This window comes from Schistocerca gregaria, unplaced genomic scaffold, assembly GCF_023897955.1.
Source record: "Schistocerca gregaria isolate iqSchGreg1 unplaced genomic scaffold, iqSchGreg1.2 ptg000395l, whole genome shotgun sequence".
Classification (NCBI taxonomy): Eukaryota; Metazoa; Arthropoda; class Insecta; order Orthoptera; family Acrididae; genus Schistocerca; species Schistocerca gregaria.
The window spans coordinates 80700-95984 of record NW_026061834.1 but is presented as its reverse complement, the minus strand read 5'-3'; the positions used below and the strand labels follow the sequence as shown (position 1 = coordinate 95984).

General features: G+C 49.1%; 27 non-coding genes across 27 annotated transcripts; all 27 read left to right on the top strand.

The window, feature by feature from the left end:
• Positions 1-127: 127 nt before the first annotated feature.
• On the top strand, positions 128-200 carry Trnak-uuu (transfer RNA lysine (anticodon UUU)). The gene has a single exon. It is a non-coding gene; the product is annotated as a tRNA-Lys (tRNA).
• A 139-nt stretch (positions 201-339) lies between these two features.
• On the top strand, positions 340-421 carry Trnas-cga (transfer RNA serine (anticodon CGA)). The gene has a single exon. It is a non-coding gene; the product is annotated as a tRNA-Ser (tRNA).
• A 688-nt stretch (positions 422-1109) lies between these two features.
• Positions 1110-1191, top strand: Trnas-uga (transfer RNA serine (anticodon UGA)). The gene has a single exon. It is a non-coding gene; the product is annotated as a tRNA-Ser (tRNA).
• A 585-nt stretch (positions 1192-1776) lies between these two features.
• Positions 1777-1849, top strand: Trnaf-gaa (transfer RNA phenylalanine (anticodon GAA)). Its single transcript has one exon. It is a non-coding gene; the product is annotated as a tRNA-Phe (tRNA).
• Positions 1850-2385: 536 nt separating this feature from the next.
• Trnak-uuu (transfer RNA lysine (anticodon UUU)) lies at positions 2386-2458 on the top strand. Its single transcript has one exon. It is a non-coding gene; the product is annotated as a tRNA-Lys (tRNA).
• Positions 2459-2597: 139 nt separating this feature from the next.
• On the top strand, positions 2598-2679 carry Trnas-cga (transfer RNA serine (anticodon CGA)). The gene has a single exon. It is a non-coding gene; the product is annotated as a tRNA-Ser (tRNA).
• A 688-nt stretch (positions 2680-3367) lies between these two features.
• Positions 3368-3449, top strand: Trnas-uga (transfer RNA serine (anticodon UGA)). The gene has a single exon. It is a non-coding gene; the product is annotated as a tRNA-Ser (tRNA).
• A 585-nt stretch (positions 3450-4034) lies between these two features.
• Positions 4035-4107, top strand: Trnaf-gaa (transfer RNA phenylalanine (anticodon GAA)). Its single transcript has one exon. It is a non-coding gene; the product is annotated as a tRNA-Phe (tRNA).
• Positions 4108-4643: 536 nt separating this feature from the next.
• Trnak-uuu (transfer RNA lysine (anticodon UUU)) lies at positions 4644-4716 on the top strand. The gene has a single exon. It is a non-coding gene; the product is annotated as a tRNA-Lys (tRNA).
• Positions 4717-4855: 139 nt separating this feature from the next.
• Trnas-cga (transfer RNA serine (anticodon CGA)) lies at positions 4856-4937 on the top strand. Its single transcript has one exon. It is a non-coding gene; the product is annotated as a tRNA-Ser (tRNA).
• A 688-nt stretch (positions 4938-5625) lies between these two features.
• Positions 5626-5707, top strand: Trnas-uga (transfer RNA serine (anticodon UGA)). Its single transcript has one exon. It is a non-coding gene; the product is annotated as a tRNA-Ser (tRNA).
• Positions 5708-6292: 585 nt separating this feature from the next.
• Positions 6293-6365, top strand: Trnaf-gaa (transfer RNA phenylalanine (anticodon GAA)). Its single transcript has one exon. It is a non-coding gene; the product is annotated as a tRNA-Phe (tRNA).
• A 536-nt stretch (positions 6366-6901) lies between these two features.
• Positions 6902-6974, top strand: Trnak-uuu (transfer RNA lysine (anticodon UUU)). Its single transcript has one exon. It is a non-coding gene; the product is annotated as a tRNA-Lys (tRNA).
• Positions 6975-7113: 139 nt separating this feature from the next.
• Trnas-cga (transfer RNA serine (anticodon CGA)) lies at positions 7114-7195 on the top strand. Its single transcript has one exon. It is a non-coding gene; the product is annotated as a tRNA-Ser (tRNA).
• Positions 7196-7883: 688 nt separating this feature from the next.
• Positions 7884-7965, top strand: Trnas-uga (transfer RNA serine (anticodon UGA)). Its single transcript has one exon. It is a non-coding gene; the product is annotated as a tRNA-Ser (tRNA).
• A 585-nt stretch (positions 7966-8550) lies between these two features.
• Trnaf-gaa (transfer RNA phenylalanine (anticodon GAA)) lies at positions 8551-8623 on the top strand. Its single transcript has one exon. It is a non-coding gene; the product is annotated as a tRNA-Phe (tRNA).
• Positions 8624-9159: 536 nt separating this feature from the next.
• Positions 9160-9232, top strand: Trnak-uuu (transfer RNA lysine (anticodon UUU)). The gene has a single exon. It is a non-coding gene; the product is annotated as a tRNA-Lys (tRNA).
• Positions 9233-9371: 139 nt separating this feature from the next.
• Trnas-cga (transfer RNA serine (anticodon CGA)) lies at positions 9372-9453 on the top strand. Its single transcript has one exon. It is a non-coding gene; the product is annotated as a tRNA-Ser (tRNA).
• A 688-nt stretch (positions 9454-10141) lies between these two features.
• Trnas-uga (transfer RNA serine (anticodon UGA)) lies at positions 10142-10223 on the top strand. The gene has a single exon. It is a non-coding gene; the product is annotated as a tRNA-Ser (tRNA).
• A 585-nt stretch (positions 10224-10808) lies between these two features.
• Trnaf-gaa (transfer RNA phenylalanine (anticodon GAA)) lies at positions 10809-10881 on the top strand. Its single transcript has one exon. It is a non-coding gene; the product is annotated as a tRNA-Phe (tRNA).
• Positions 10882-11417: 536 nt separating this feature from the next.
• Trnak-uuu (transfer RNA lysine (anticodon UUU)) lies at positions 11418-11490 on the top strand. The gene has a single exon. It is a non-coding gene; the product is annotated as a tRNA-Lys (tRNA).
• Positions 11491-11629: 139 nt separating this feature from the next.
• On the top strand, positions 11630-11711 carry Trnas-cga (transfer RNA serine (anticodon CGA)). The gene has a single exon. It is a non-coding gene; the product is annotated as a tRNA-Ser (tRNA).
• A 688-nt stretch (positions 11712-12399) lies between these two features.
• On the top strand, positions 12400-12481 carry Trnas-uga (transfer RNA serine (anticodon UGA)). Its single transcript has one exon. It is a non-coding gene; the product is annotated as a tRNA-Ser (tRNA).
• Positions 12482-13066: 585 nt separating this feature from the next.
• On the top strand, positions 13067-13139 carry Trnaf-gaa (transfer RNA phenylalanine (anticodon GAA)). The gene has a single exon. It is a non-coding gene; the product is annotated as a tRNA-Phe (tRNA).
• Positions 13140-13675: 536 nt separating this feature from the next.
• Trnak-uuu (transfer RNA lysine (anticodon UUU)) lies at positions 13676-13748 on the top strand. Its single transcript has one exon. It is a non-coding gene; the product is annotated as a tRNA-Lys (tRNA).
• Positions 13749-13887: 139 nt separating this feature from the next.
• Trnas-cga (transfer RNA serine (anticodon CGA)) lies at positions 13888-13969 on the top strand. The gene has a single exon. It is a non-coding gene; the product is annotated as a tRNA-Ser (tRNA).
• A 688-nt stretch (positions 13970-14657) lies between these two features.
• On the top strand, positions 14658-14739 carry Trnas-uga (transfer RNA serine (anticodon UGA)). Its single transcript has one exon. It is a non-coding gene; the product is annotated as a tRNA-Ser (tRNA).
• The last annotated feature ends 546 nt before the right edge of the window (positions 14740-15285 follow it).

Here is a 15285-nt window from a genome sequence, read left to right as displayed (position 1 = left end):
ACACGTTTGTAGACAGCATTCAGGCGACGTTTAATTAGTAACAGCTCGATGCAGCGATAGCACAACTGTGAAGGACATGAGTCAATGTATAGCTGTGCATCGTGGGACGATCTCTAACGTCATGTGAGCCCGGATAGCTCAGTCGGTAGAGCATTAGGCTTTTAACCTAAGGGTCCAGGGTTCAAGTCCCTGTTCGGGCGGAGATTTTAATACTTTGGTAGCGATTCCTCTGGTAGCGGTGGAAACACTACGGAAAAGAATGCAGCTACGCCGTTTTCTGACGCCACAGTGCTTTAAACCGTATCAGTTGCATGTTTCGGGAGAAAGTCCCGAACTACGGCAGTCGTGGCCGAGTAGTTAAGGCGTCTGACTCGAAATCAGATTCCCTGTGGGAGCGTAGGTTCGAATCCTACCGGCTGCGTGCGATTTTGCATAAAGAGGAGCAAATATTTTCACACACGTGACGCCATCCTCAACAAGACGAAAATTTCCGTTTTACAGTACTGAGTGTCGCGGCGGCCGCTGCTTTCTGTGGCTACCGGTTCACCTCTCACTGACGCTGGGACTGCAGAAAGCCGTCGCAGGCCCACGAGTGCGCTGCCGTCATTTTCTCGCGTCGACGCCGAGTTCGTGAGTACACAGACGTGCTTGGAAGCGTTGGACAGAGCAAACATTCATTTCTCTCTTTTTTAAGAATCGCAATTCAGTCATTCGAGTGCGGCAAAAGCAATGGTGCAGCGTTTCTTTTCTTAAGATGTCGCAGCTACTTGCAAGTATGTCGACCACTTAAGACGACAGTAAACTAGCGTCAGCGGTGCGTCAGTGGGAAGTCGGTGAAGTCGCCATTGGAGCCACAAGCCAGTAATTACGTCATGCGAATCACTCGCACGCAACGCAGCTGTACGATAGCTCAGTCGGTAGAGCGTTTGATTTTCAACCAAAGGGTGTTGGGTTCAAGGCCATGTCTAGGCGAAAATTAATACAATTTCGTAACGGCTAATGTGCTGGCAATGGAAACACTACAGAAAAGAGTTAGGCCACGCAGCTTTCTGCCATTGGATTGCTTCTAAAGTTGGACTTTCACTTGTCGGAAGACGCTATTGCCACCGGCAGTCGTGGCCGAGTGGTTAAGGCGTCTGACTTGAAATCAGATTCCCTCTGGGAGCGTAGCTTCGAGTCCTGCCGACTGCGAAAATTTTCTCGCTCTCAGAAGATGGACGTTCAGCTGCATCCTAGCAGTTGCGTCTCTACTAAACACGTGGGTCTCCAGCAATGTGCAGTGTTCTTTGGTGCAGCGCTACAGTCGCTCCCAGAAGCCACAGCTCATCTCCTCGTCTCACTGCCGTCCACCAAGTGTCAGTGCAAGTGTCGCCTCTCTGGGCAGTGCAGATGTGTCCATTTTAGCTTGCAGACGGTGACGTGTAGCAATTTATGAGCTAACGCAAGTCAAATGTTTTAGCGTGTGTTTCTGCTAGATACTGGCTCTCACATAGTGGAGAGACTCACTCCTTCTTGTGTCTCGTTCTCTGCACACGAGTTGCACGTGGCATCGATATAGCAAAGGTTTTCTAGCGCCAGCGAAGTCGATATTACATGAATCGAGTCGACATGTTTGCTTCTTACGATGATGGAATCAGAAGAAATGTGTGTGGTACTTCACTGCATCTGCTGCTCGCCTTCCAGCCTCCCTGTGTCTTATCAGACGAAGATGACTGTGAAATTGGCGGCGATTCAGAAGTTTAACGAAGACGCGCAATTGTGCAGACATAGGTGTGAGCCGAAATAGCTCAGTTGGGAGAGCGTTAGACTGAAGATCTTAAGGTCCCTGGTTCGATCCCGGGTTTCGGCAAGTGTTTGTTTTGAAGCTGATGCCAATGGAATTGCTCCGAGTCTGTGATGATGTAAGTACAGCCGAGAACAAAAATGACTCTGTCCTGTAACTGTTCAGGTTGTCTAGTGCTTGCCGTAAGAGGAACACAGTAGGCAACTCCCTGAGAAGTAAGAAAATACGAAAAGTCCTACCGACTGCGTTCCCTTTTTTGTGTCAGGAGGTAAAGAACGTCTCCAACGGAACCGTGAAATGAGCGAAAACGTGGGAAGCATTGCATTCGAAATACTTGTGAATTTTCCAATTGCCCAGTGAGTGTCGACAAAACACGTAACTCCTCTACTCCAACGTATGAGACCTAACGACTGCTGCGGTTTGTTTTTGCATCGTGTGTCAGCATTCTTAGATAGTCTGCTACGAGCTTAGCGCGACACGTTTGTAGACAGCATTCAGGCGACGTTTAATTAGTAACAGCTCGATGCAGCGATAGCACAACTGTGAAGGACATGAGTCAATGTATAGCTGTGCATCGTGGGACGATCTCTAACGTCATGTGAGCCCGGATAGCTCAGTCGGTGGAGCATTAGGCTTTTAACCTAAGGGTCCAGGGTTCAAGTCCCTGTTCGGGCGGAGATTTTAATACTTTGGTAGCGATTCCTCTGGTAGCGGTGGAAACACTACGGAAAAGAATGCAGCTACGCCGTTTTCTGACGCCACAGTGCTTTAAACCGTATCAGTTGCATGTTTCGGGAGAAAGTCCCGAACTACGGCAGTCGTGGCCGAGTAGTTAAGGCGTCTGACTCGAAATCAGATTCCCTGTGGGAGCGTAGGTTCGAATCCTACCGGCTGCGTGCGATTTTGCATAAAGAGGAGCAAATATTTTCACACACGTGACGCCATCCTCAACAAGACGAAAATTTCCGTTTTACAGTACTGAGTGTCGCGGCGGCCGCTGCTTTCTGTGGCTACCGGTTCACCTCTCACTGACGCTGGGACTGCAGAAAGCCGTCGCAGGCCCACGAGTGCGCTGCCGTCATTTTCTCGCGTCGACGCCGAGTTCGTGAGTACACAGACGTGCTTGGAAGCGTTGGACAGAGCAAACATTCATTTCTCTCTTTTTTAAGAATCGCAATTCAGTCATTCGAGTGCGGCAAAAGCAATGGTGCAGCGTTTCTTTTCTTAAGATGTCGCAGCTACTTGCAAGTATGTCGACCACTTAAGACGACAGTAAACTAGCGTCAGCGGTGCGTCAGTGGGAAGTCGGTGAAGTCGCCATTGGAGCCACAAGCCAGTAATTACGTCATGCGAATCACTCGCACGCAACGCAGCTGTACGATAGCTCAGTCGGTAGAGCGTTTGATTTTCAACCAAAGGGTGTTGGGTTCAAGGCCATGTCTAGGCGAAAATTAATACAATTTCGTAACGGCTAATGTGCTGGCAATGGAAACACTACAGAAAAGAGTTAGGCCACGCAGCTTTCTGCCATTGGATTGCTTCTAAAGTTGGACTTTCACTTGTCGGAAGACGCTATTGCCACCGGCAGTCGTGGCCGAGTGGTTAAGGCGTCTGACTTGAAATCAGATTCCCTCTGGGAGCGTAGCTTCGAGTCCTGCCGACTGCGAAAATTTTCTCGCTCTCAGAAGATGGACGTTCAGCTGCATCCTAGCAGTTGCGTCTCTACTAAACACGTGGGTCTCCAGCAATGTGCAGTGTTCTTTGGTGCAGCGCTACAGTCGCTCCCAGAAGCCACAGCTCATCTCCTCGTCTCACTGCCGTCCACCAAGTGTCAGTGCAAGTGTCGCCTCTCTGGGCAGTGCAGATGTGTCCATTTTAGCTTGCAGACGGTGACGTGTAGCAATTTATGAGCTAACGCAAGTCAAATGTTTTAGCGTGTGTTTCTGCTAGATACTGGCTCTCACATAGTGGAGAGACTCACTCCTTCTTGTGTCTCGTTCTCTGCACACGAGTTGCACGTGGCATCGATATAGCAAAGGTTTTCTAGCGCCAGCGAAGTCGATATTACATGAATCGAGTCGACATGTTTGCTTCTTACGATGATGGAATCAGAAGAAATGTGTGTGGTACTTCACTGCATCTGCTGCTCGCCTTCCAGCCTCCCTGTGTCTTATCAGACGAAGATGACTGTGAAATTGGCGGCGATTCAGAAGTTTAACGAAGACGCGCAATTGTGCAGACATAGGTGTGAGCCGAAATAGCTCAGTTGGGAGAGCGTTAGACTGAAGATCTAAAGGTCCCTGGTTCGATCCCGGGTTTCGGCAAGTGTTTGTTTTGAAGCTGATGCCAATGGAATTGCTCCGAGTCTGTGATGATGTAAGTACAGCCGAGAACAAAAATGACTCTGTCCTGTAACTGTTCAGGTTGTCTAGTGCTTGCCGTAAGAGGAACACAGTAGGCAACTCCCTGAGAAGTAAGAAAATACGAAAAGTCCTACCGACTGCGTTCCCTTTTTTGTGTCAGGAGGTAAAGAACGTCTCCAACGGAACCGTGAAATGAGCGAAAACGTGGGAAGCATTGCATTCGAAATACTTGTGAATTTTCCAATTGCCCAGTGAGTGTCGACAAAACACGTAACTCCTCTACTCCAACGTATGAGACCTAACGACTGCTGCGGTTTGTTTTTGCATCGTGTGTCAGCATTCTTAGATAGTCTGCTACGAGCTTAGCGCGACACGTTTGTAGACAGCATTCAGGCGACGTTTAATTAGTAACAGCTCGATGCAGCGATAGCACAACTGTGAAGGACATGAGTCAATGTATAGCTGTGCATCGTGGGACGATCTCTAACGTCATGTGAGCCCGGATAGCTCAGTCGGTAGAGCATTAGGCTTTTAACCTAAGGGTCCAGGGTTCAAGTCCCTGTTCGGGCGGAGATTTTAATACTTTGGTAGCGATTCCTCTGGTAGCGGTGGAAACACTACGGAAAAGAATGCAGCTACGCCGTTTTCTGACGCCACAGTGCTTTAAACCGTATCAGTTGCATGTTTCGGGAGAAAGTCCCGAACTACGGCAGTCGTGGCCGAGTAGTTAAGGCGTCTGACTCGAAATCAGATTCCCTGTGGGAGCGTAGGTTCGAATCCTACCGGCTGCGTGCGATTTTGCATAAAGAGGAGCAAATATTTTCACACACGTGACGCCATCCTCAACAAGACGAAAATTTCCGTTTTACAGTACTGAGTGTCGCGGCGGCCGCTGCTTTCTGTGGCTACCGGTTCACCTCTCACTGACGCTGGGACTGCAGAAAGCCGTCGCAGGCCCACGAGTGCGCTGCCGTCATTTTCTCGCGTCGACGCCGAGTTCGTGAGTACACAGACGTGCTTGGAAGCGTTGGACAGAGCAAACATTCATTTCTCTCTTTTTTAAGAATCGCAATTCAGTCATTCGAGTGCGGCAAAAGCAATGGTGCAGCGTTTCTTTTCTTAAGATGTCGCAGCTACTTGCAAGTATGTCGACCACTTAAGACGACAGTAAACTAGCGTCAGCGGTGCGTCAGTGGGAAGTCGGTGAAGTCGCCATTGGAGCCACAAGCCAGTAATTACGTCATGCGAATCACTCGCACGCAACGCAGCTGTACGATAGCTCAGTCGGTAGAGCGTTTGATTTTCAACCAAAGGGTGTTGGGTTCAAGGCCATGTCTAGGCGAAAATTAATACAATTTCGTAACGGCTAATGTGCTGGCAATGGAAACACTACAGAAAAGAGTTAGGCCACGCAGCTTTCTGCCATTGGATTGCTTCTAAAGTTGGACTTTCACTTGTCGGAAGACGCTATTGCCACCGGCAGTCGTGGCCGAGTGGTTAAGGCGTCTGACTTGAAATCAGATTCCCTCTGGGAGCGTAGCTTCGAGTCCTGCCGACTGCGAAAATTTTCTCGCTCTCAGAAGATGGACGTTCAGCTGCATCCTAGCAGTTGCGTCTCTACTAAACACGTGGGTCTCCAGCAATGTGCAGTGTTCTTTGGTGCAGCGCTACAGTCGCTCCCAGAAGCCACAGCTCATCTCCTCGTCTCACTGCCGTCCACCAAGTGTCAGTGCAAGTGTCGCCTCTCTGGGCAGTGCAGATGTGTCCATTTTAGCTTGCAGACGGTGACGTGTAGCAATTTATGAGCTAACGCAAGTCAAATGTTTTAGCGTGTGTTTCTGCTAGATACTGGCTCTCACATAGTGGAGAGACTCACTCCTTCTTGTGTCTCGTTCTCTGCACACGAGTTGCACGTGGCATCGATATAGCAAAGGTTTTCTAGCGCCAGCGAAGTCGATATTACATGAATCGAGTCGACATGTTTGCTTCTTACGATGATGGAATCAGAAGAAATGTGTGTGGTACTTCACTGCATCTGCTGCTCGCCTTCCAGCCTCCCTGTGTCTTATCAGACGAAGATGACTGTGAAATTGGCGGCGATTCAGAAGTTTAACGAAGACGCGCAATTGTGCAGACATAGGTGTGAGCCGAAATAGCTCAGTTGGGAGAGCGTTAGACTGAAGATCTAAAGGTCCCTGGTTCGATCCCGGGTTTCGGCAAGTGTTTGTTTTGAAGCTGATGCCAATGGAATTGCTCCGAGTCTGTGATGATGTAAGTACAGCCGAGAACAAAAATGACTCTGTCCTGTAACTGTTCAGGTTGTCTAGTGCTTGCCGTAAGAGGAACACAGTAGGCAACTCCCTGAGAAGTAAGAAAATACGAAAAGTCCTACCGACTGCGTTCCCTTTTTTGTGTCAGGAGGTAAAGAACGTCTCCAACGGAACCGTGAAATGAGCGAAAACGTGGGAAGCATTGCATTCGAAATACTTGTGAATTTTCCAATTGCCCAGTGAGTGTCGACAAAACACGTAACTCCTCTACTCCAACGTATGAGACCTAACGACTGCTGCGGTTTGTTTTTGCATCGTGTGTCAGCATTCTTAGATAGTCTGCTACGAGCTTAGCGCGACACGTTTGTAGACAGCATTCAGGCGACGTTTAATTAGTAACAGCTCGATGCAGCGATAGCACAACTGTGAAGGACATGAGTCAATGTATAGCTGTGCATCGTGGGACGATCTCTAACGTCATGTGAGCCCGGATAGCTCAGTCGGTAGAGCATTAGGCTTTTAACCTAAGGGTCCAGGGTTCAAGTCCCTGTTCGGGCGGAGATTTTAATACTTTGGTAGCGATTCCTCTGGTAGCGGTGGAAACACTACGGAAAAGAATGCAGCTACGCCGTTTTCTGACGCCACAGTGCTTTAAACCGTATCAGTTGCATGTTTCGGGAGAAAGTCCCGAACTACGGCAGTCGTGGCCGAGTAGTTAAGGCGTCTGACTCGAAATCAGATTCCCTGTGGGAGCGTAGGTTCGAATCCTACCGGCTGCGTGCGATTTTGCATAAAGAGGAGCAAATATTTTCACACACGTGACGCCATCCTCAACAAGACGAAAATTTCCGTTTTACAGTACTGAGTGTCGCGGCGGCCGCTGCTTTCTGTGGCTACCGGTTCACCTCTCACTGACGCTGGGACTGCAGAAAGCCGTCGCAGGCCCACGAGTGCGCTGCCGTCATTTTCTCGCGTCGACGCCGAGTTCGTGAGTACACAGACGTGCTTGGAAGCGTTGGACAGAGCAAACATTCATTTCTCTCTTTTTTAAGAATCGCAATTCAGTCATTCGAGTGCGGCAAAAGCAATGGTGCAGCGTTTCTTTTCTTAAGATGTCGCAGCTACTTGCAAGTATGTCGACCACTTAAGACGACAGTAAACTAGCGTCAGCGGTGCGTCAGTGGGAAGTCGGTGAAGTCGCCATTGGAGCCACAAGCCAGTAATTACGTCATGCGAATCACTCGCACGCAACGCAGCTGTACGATAGCTCAGTCGGTAGAGCGTTTGATTTTCAACCAAAGGGTGTTGGGTTCAAGGCCATGTCTAGGCGAAAATTAATACAATTTCGTAACGGCTAATGTGCTGGCAATGGAAACACTACAGAAAAGAGTTAGGCCACGCAGCTTTCTGCCATTGGATTGCTTCTAAAGTTGGACTTTAACTTGTCGGAAGACGCTATTGCCACCGGCAGTCGTGGCCGAGTGGTTAAGGCGTCTGACTTGAAATCAGATTCCCTCTGGGAGCGTAGCTTCGAGTCCTGCCGACTGCGAAAATTTTCTCGCTCTCAGAAGATGGACGTTCAGCTGCATCCTAGCAGTTGCGTCTCTACTAAACACGTGGGTCTCCAGCAATGTGCAGTGTTCTTTGGTGCAGCGCTACAGTCGCTCCCAGAAGCCACAGCTCATCTCCTCGTCTCACTGCCGTCCACCAAGTGTCAGTGCAAGTGTCGCCTCTCTGGGCAGTGCAGATGTGTCCATTTTAGCTTGCAGACGGTGACGTGTAGCAATTTATGAGCTAACGCAAGTCAAATGTTTTAGCGTGTGTTTCTGCTAGATACTGGCTCTCACATAGTGGAGAGACTCACTCCTTCTTGTGTCTCGTTCTCTGCACACGAGTTGCACGTGGCATCGATATAGCAAAGGTTTTCTAGCGCCAGCGAAGTCGATATTACATGAATCGAGTCGACATGTTTGCTTCTTACGATGATGGAATCAGAAGAAATGTGTGTGGTACTTCACTGCATCTGCTGCTCGCCTTCCAGCCTCCCTGTGTCTTATCAGACGAAGATGACTGTGAAATTGGCGGCGATTCAGAAGTTTAACGAAGACGCGCAATTGTGCAGACATAGGTGTGAGCCGAAATAGCTCAGTTGGGAGAGCGTTAGACTGAAGATCTAAAGGTCCCTGGTTCGATCCCGGGTTTCGGCAAGTGTTTGTTTTGAAGCTGATGCCAATGGAATTGCTCCGAGTCTGTGATGATGTAAGTACAGCCGAGAACAAAAATGACTCTGTCCTGTAACTGTTCAGGTTGTCTAGTGCTTGCCGTAAGAGGAACACAGTAGGCAACTCCCTGAGAAGTAAGAAAATACGAAAAGTCCTACCGACTGCGTTCCCTTTTTTGTGTCAGGAGGTAAAGAACGTCTCCAACGGAACCGTGAAATGAGCGAAAACGTGGGAAGCATTGCATTCGAAATACTTGTGAATTTTCCAATTGCCCAGTGAGTGTCGACAAAACACGTAACTCCTCTACTCCAACGTATGAGACCTAACGACTGCTGCGGTTTGTTTTTGCATCGTGTGTCAGCATTCTTAGATAGTCTGCTACGAGCTTAGCGCGACACGTTTGTAGACAGCATTCAGGCGACGTTTAATTAGTAACAGCTCGATGCAGCGATAGCACAACTGTGAAGGACATGAGTCAATGTATAGCTGTGCATCGTGGGACGATCTCTAACGTCATGTGAGCCCGGATAGCTCAGTCGGTAGAGCATTAGGCTTTTAACCTAAGGGTCCAGGGTTCAAGTCCCTGTTCGGGCGGAGATTTTAATACTTTGGTAGCGATTCCTCTGGTAGCGGTGGAAACACTACGGAAAAGAATGCAGCTACGCCGTTTTCTGACGCCACAGTGCTTTAAACCGTATCAGTTGCATGTTTCGGGAGAAAGTCCCGAACTACGGCAGTCGTGGCCGAGTAGTTAAGGCGTCTGACTCGAAATCAGATTCCCTGTGGGAGCGTAGGTTCGAATCCTACCGGCTGCGTGCGATTTTGCATAAAGAGGAGCAAATATTTTCACACACGTGACGCCATCCTCAACAAGACGAAAATTTCCGTTTTACAGTACTGAGTGTCGCGGCGGCCGCTGCTTTCTGTGGCTACCGGTTCACCTCTCACTGACGCTGGGACTGCAGAAAGCCGTCGCAGGCCCACGAGTGCGCTGCCGTCATTTTCTCGCGTCGACGCCGAGTTCGTGAGTACACAGACGTGCTTGGAAGCGTTGGACAGAGCAAACATTCATTTCTCTCTTTTTTAAGAATCGCAATTCAGTCATTCGAGTGCGGCAAAAGCAATGGTGCAGCGTTTCTTTTCTTAAGATGTCGCAGCTACTTGCAAGTATGTCGACCACTTAAGACGACAGTAAACTAGCGTCAGCGGTGCGTCAGTGGGAAGTCGGTGAAGTCGCCATTGGAGCCACAAGCCAGTAATTACGTCATGCGAATCACTCGCACGCAACGCAGCTGTACGATAGCTCAGTCGGTAGAGCGTTTGATTTTCAACCAAAGGGTGTTGGGTTCAAGGCCATGTCTAGGCGAAAATTAATACAATTTCGTAACGGCTAATGTGCTGGCAATGGAAACACTACAGAAAAGAGTTAGGCCACGCAGCTTTCTGCCATTGGATTGCTTCTAAAGTTGGACTTTCACTTGTCGGAAGACGCTATTGCCACCGGCAGTCGTGGCCGAGTGGTTAAGGCGTCTGACTTGAAATCAGATTCCCTCTGGGAGCGTAGCTTCGAGTCCTGCCGACTGCGAAAATTTTCTCGCTCTCAGAAGATGGACGTTCAGCTGCATCCTAGCAGTTGCGTCTCTACTAAACACGTGGGTCTCCAGCAATGTGCAGTGTTCTTTGGTGCAGCGCTACAGTCGCTCCCAGAAGCCACAGCTCATCTCCTCGTCTCACTGCCGTCCACCAAGTGTCAGTGCAAGTGTCGCCTCTCTGGGCAGTGCAGATGTGTCCATTTTAGCTTGCAGACGGTGACGTGTAGCAATTTATGAGCTAACGCAAGTCAAATGTTTTAGCGTGTGTTTCTGCTAGATACTGGCTCTCACATAGTGGAGAGACTCACTCCTTCTTGTGTCTCGTTCTCTGCACACGAGTTGCACGTGGCATCGATATAGCAAAGGTTTTCTAGCGCCAGCGAAGTCGATATTACATGAATCGAGTCGACATGTTTGCTTCTTACGATGATGGAATCAGAAGAAATGTGTGTGGTACTTCACTGCATCTGCTGCTCGCCTTCCAGCCTCCCTGTGTCTTATCAGACGAAGATGACTGTGAAATTGGCGGCGATTCAGAAGTTTAACGAAGACGCGCAATTGTGCAGACATAGGTGTGAGCCGAAATAGCTCAGTTGGGAGAGCGTTAGACTGAAGATCTAAAGGTCCCTGGTTCGATCCCGGGTTTCGGCAAGTGTTTGTTTTGAAGCTGATGCCAATGGAATTGCTCCGAGTCTGTGATGATGTAAGTACAGCCGAGAACAAAAATGACTCTGTCCTGTAACTGTTCAGGTTGTCTAGTGCTTGCCGTAAGAGGAACACAGTAGGCAACTCCCTGAGAAGTAAGAAAATACGAAAAGTCCTACCGACTGCGTTCCCTTTTTTGTGTCAGGAGGTAAAGAACGTCTCCAACGGAACCGTGAAATGAGCGAAAACGTGGGAAGCATTGCATTCGAAATACTTGTGAATTTTCCAATTGCCCAGTGAGTGTCGACAAAACACGTAACTCCTCTACTCCAACGTATGAGACCTAACGACTGCTGCGGTTTGTTTTTGCATCGTGTGTCAGCATTCTTAGATAGTCTGCTACGAGCTTAGCGCGACACGTTTGTAGACAGCATTCAGGCGACGTTTAATTAGTAACAGCTCGATGCAGCGATAGCACAACTGTGAAGGACATGAGTCAATGTATAGCTGTGCATCGTGGGACGATCTCTAACGTCATGTGAGCCCGGATAGCTCAGTCGGTAGAGCATTAGGCTTTTAATCTAAGGGTCCAGGGTTCAAGTCCCTGTTCGGGCGGAGATTTTAATACTTTGGTAGCGATTCCTCTGGTAGCGGTGGAAACACTACGGAAAAGAATGCAGCTACGCCGTTTTCTGACGCCACAGTGCTTTAAACCGTATCAGTTGCATGTTTCGGGAGAAAGTCCCGAACTACGGCAGTCGTGGCCGAGTAGTTAAGGCGTCTGACTCGAAATCAGATTCCCTGTGGGAGCGTAGGTTCGAATCCTACCGGCTGCGTGCGATTTTGCATAAAGAGGAGCAAATATTTTCACACACGTGACGCCATCCTCAACAAGACGAAAATTTCCGTTTTACAGTACTGAGTGTCGCGGCGGCCGCTGCTTTCTGTGGCTACCGGTTCACCTCTCACTGACGCTGGGACTGCAGAAAGCCGTCGCAGGCCCACGAGTGCGCTGCCGTCATTTTCTCGCGTCGACGCCGAGTTCGTGAGTACACAGACGTGCTTGGAAGCGTTGGACAGAGCAAACATTCATTTCTCTCTTTTTTAAGAATCGCAATTCAGTCATTCGAGTGCGGCAAAAGCAATGGTGCAGCGTTTCTTTTCTTAAGATGTCGCAGCTACTTGCAAGTATGTCGACCACTTAAGACGACAGTAAACTAGCGTCAGCGGTGCGTCAGTGGGAAGTCGGTGAAGTCGCCATTGGAGCCACAAGCCAGTAATTACGTCATGCGAATCACTCGCACGCAACGCAGCTGTACGATAGCTCAGTCGGTAGAGCGTTTGATTTTCAACCAAAGGGTGTTGGGTTCAAGGCCATGTCTAGGCGAAAATTAATACAATTTCGTAACGGCTAATGTGCTGGCAATGGAAACACTACAGAAAAGAGTTAGGCCACGCAGCTTTCTGCCATTGGATTGCTTCTAAAGTTGGACTTTCACTTGTCGGAAGACGCTATTGCCACCGGCAGTCGTGGCCGAGTGGTTAAGGCGTCTGACTTGAAATCAGATTCCCTCTGGGAGCGTAGCTTCGAGTCCTGCCGACTGCGAAAATTTTCTCGCTCTCAGAAGATGGACGTTCAGCTGCATCCTAGCAGTTGCGTCTCTACTAAACACGTGGGTCTCCAGCAATGTGCAGTGTTCTTTGGTGCAGCGCTACAGTCGCTCCCAGAAGCCACAGCTCATCTCCTCGTCTCACTGCCGTCCACCAAGTGTCAGTGCAAGTGTCGCCTCTCTGGGCAGTGCAGATGTGTCCATTTTAGCTTGCAGACGGTGACGTGTAGCAATTTATGAGCTAACGCAAGTCAAATGTTTTAGCGTGTGTTTCTGCTAGATACTGGCTCTCACATAGTGGAGAGACTCACTCCTTCTTGTGTCTCGTTCTCTGCACACGAGTTGCACGTGGCATCGATATAGCAAAGGTTTTCTAGCGCCAGCGAAGTCGATATTACATGAATCGAGTCGACATGTTTGCTTCTTACGATGATGGAATCAGAAGAAATGTGTGTGGTACTTCACTGCATCTGCTGCTCGCCTTCCAGCCTCCCTGTGTCTTATCAGACGAAGATGACTGTGAAATTGGCGGCGATTCAGAAGTTTAACGAAGACGCGCAATTGTGCAGACATAGGTGTGAGCCGAAATAGCTCAGTTGGGAGAGCGTTAGACTGAAGATCTAAAGGTCCCTGGTTCGATCCCGGGTTTCGGCAAGTGTTTGTTTTGAAGCTGATGCCAATGGAATTGCTCCGAGTCTGTGATGATGTAAGTACAGCCGAGAACAAAAATGACTCTGTCCTGTAACTGTTCAGGTTGTCTAGTGCTTGCCGTAAGAGGAACACAGTAGGCAACTCCCTGAGAAGTAAGAAAATACGAAAAGTCCTACCGACTGCGTTCCCTTTTTTGTGTCAGGAGGTAAAGAACGTCTCCAACGGAACCGTGAAATGAGCGAAAACGTGGGAAGCATTGCATTCGAAATACTTGTGAATTTTCCAATTGCCCAGTGAGTGTCGACAAAACACGTAACTCCTCTACTCCAACGTATGAGACCTAACGACTGCTGCGGTTTGTTTTTGCATCGTGTGTCAGCATTCTTAGATAGTCTGCTACGAGCTTAGCGCGACACGTTTGTAGACAGCATTCAGGCGACGTTTAATTAGTAACAGCTCGATGCAGCGATAGCACAACTGTGAAGGACATGAGTCAATGTATAGCTGTGCATCGTGGGACGATCTCTAACGTCATGTGAGCCCGGATAGCTCAGTCGGTAGAGCATTAGGCTTTTAATCTAAGGGTCCAGGGTTCAAGTCCCTGTTCGGGCGGAGATTTTAATACTTTGGTAGCGATTCCTCTGGTAGCGGTGGAAACACTACGGAAAAGAATGCAGCTACGCCGTTTTCTGACGCCACAGTGCTTTAAACCGTATCAGTTGCATGTTTCGGGAGAAAGTCCCGAACTACGGCAGTCGTGGCCGAGTAGTTAAGGCGTCTGACTCGAAATCAGATTCTCTGTGGGAGCGTAGGTTCGAATCCTACCGGCTGCGTGCGATTTTGCATAAAGAGGAGCAAATATTTTCACACACGTGACGCCATCCTCAACAAGACGAAAATTTCCGTTTTACAGTACTGAGTGTCGCGGCGGCCGCTGCTTTCTGTGGCTACCGGTTCACCTCTCACTGACGCTGGGACTGCAGAAAGCCGTCGCAGGCCCACGAGTGCGCTGCCGTCATTTTCTCGCGTCGACGCCGAGTTCGTGAGTACACAGACGTGCTTGGAAGCGTTGGACAGAGCAAACATTCATTTCTCTCTTTTTTAAGAATCGCAATTCAGTCATTCGAGTGCGGCAAAAGCAATGGTGCAGCGTTTCTTTTCTTAAGATGTCGCAGCTACTTGCAAGTATGTCGACCACTTAAGACGACAGTAAACTAGCGTCAGCGGTGCGTCAGTGGGAAGTCGGTGAAGTCGCCATTGGAGCCACAAGCCAGTAATTACGTCATGCGAATCACTCGCACGCAACGCAGCTGTACGATAGCTCAGTCGGTAGAGCGTTTGATTTTCAACCAAAGGGTGTTGGGTTCAAGGCCATGTCTAGGCGAAAATTAATACAATTTCGTAACGGCTAATGTGCTGGCAATGGAAACACTACAGAAAAGAGTTAGGCCACGCAGCTTTCTGCCATTGGATTGCTTCTAAAGTTGGACTTTCACTTGTCGGAAGACGCTATTGCCACCGGCAGTCGTGGCCGAGTGGTTAAGGCGTCTGACTTGAAATCAGATTCCCTCTGGGAGCGTAGCTTCGAGTCCTGCCGACTGCGAAAATTTTCTCGCTCTCAGAAGATGGACGTTCAGCTGCATCCTAGCAGTTGCGTCTCTACTAAACACGTGGGTCTCCAGCAATGTGCAGTGTTCTTTGGTGCAGCGCTACAGTCGCTCCCAGAAGCCACAGCTCATCTCCTCGTCTCACTGCCGTCCACCAAGTGTCAGTGCAAGTGTCGCCTCTCTGGGCAGTGCAGATGTGTCCATTTTAGCTTGCAGACGGTGACGTGTAGCAATTTATGAGCTAACGCAAGTCAAATGTTTTAGCGTGTGTTTCTGCTAGATACTGGCTCTCACATAGTGGAGAGACTCACTCCTTCTTGTGTCTCGTTCTCTGCACACGAGTTGCACGTGGCATCGATATAGCAAAGGTTTTCTAGCGCCAGCGAAGTCGATATTACATGAATCGAGTCGACATGTTTGCTTCTTACGATGATGGAATCAGAAGAAATGTGTGTGGTACTTCACTGCATCTGCTGCTCGCCTTCCAGCCTCCCTGTGTCTTATCAGACGAAGATGACTGTGAAATTGGCGGCGATTCAGAA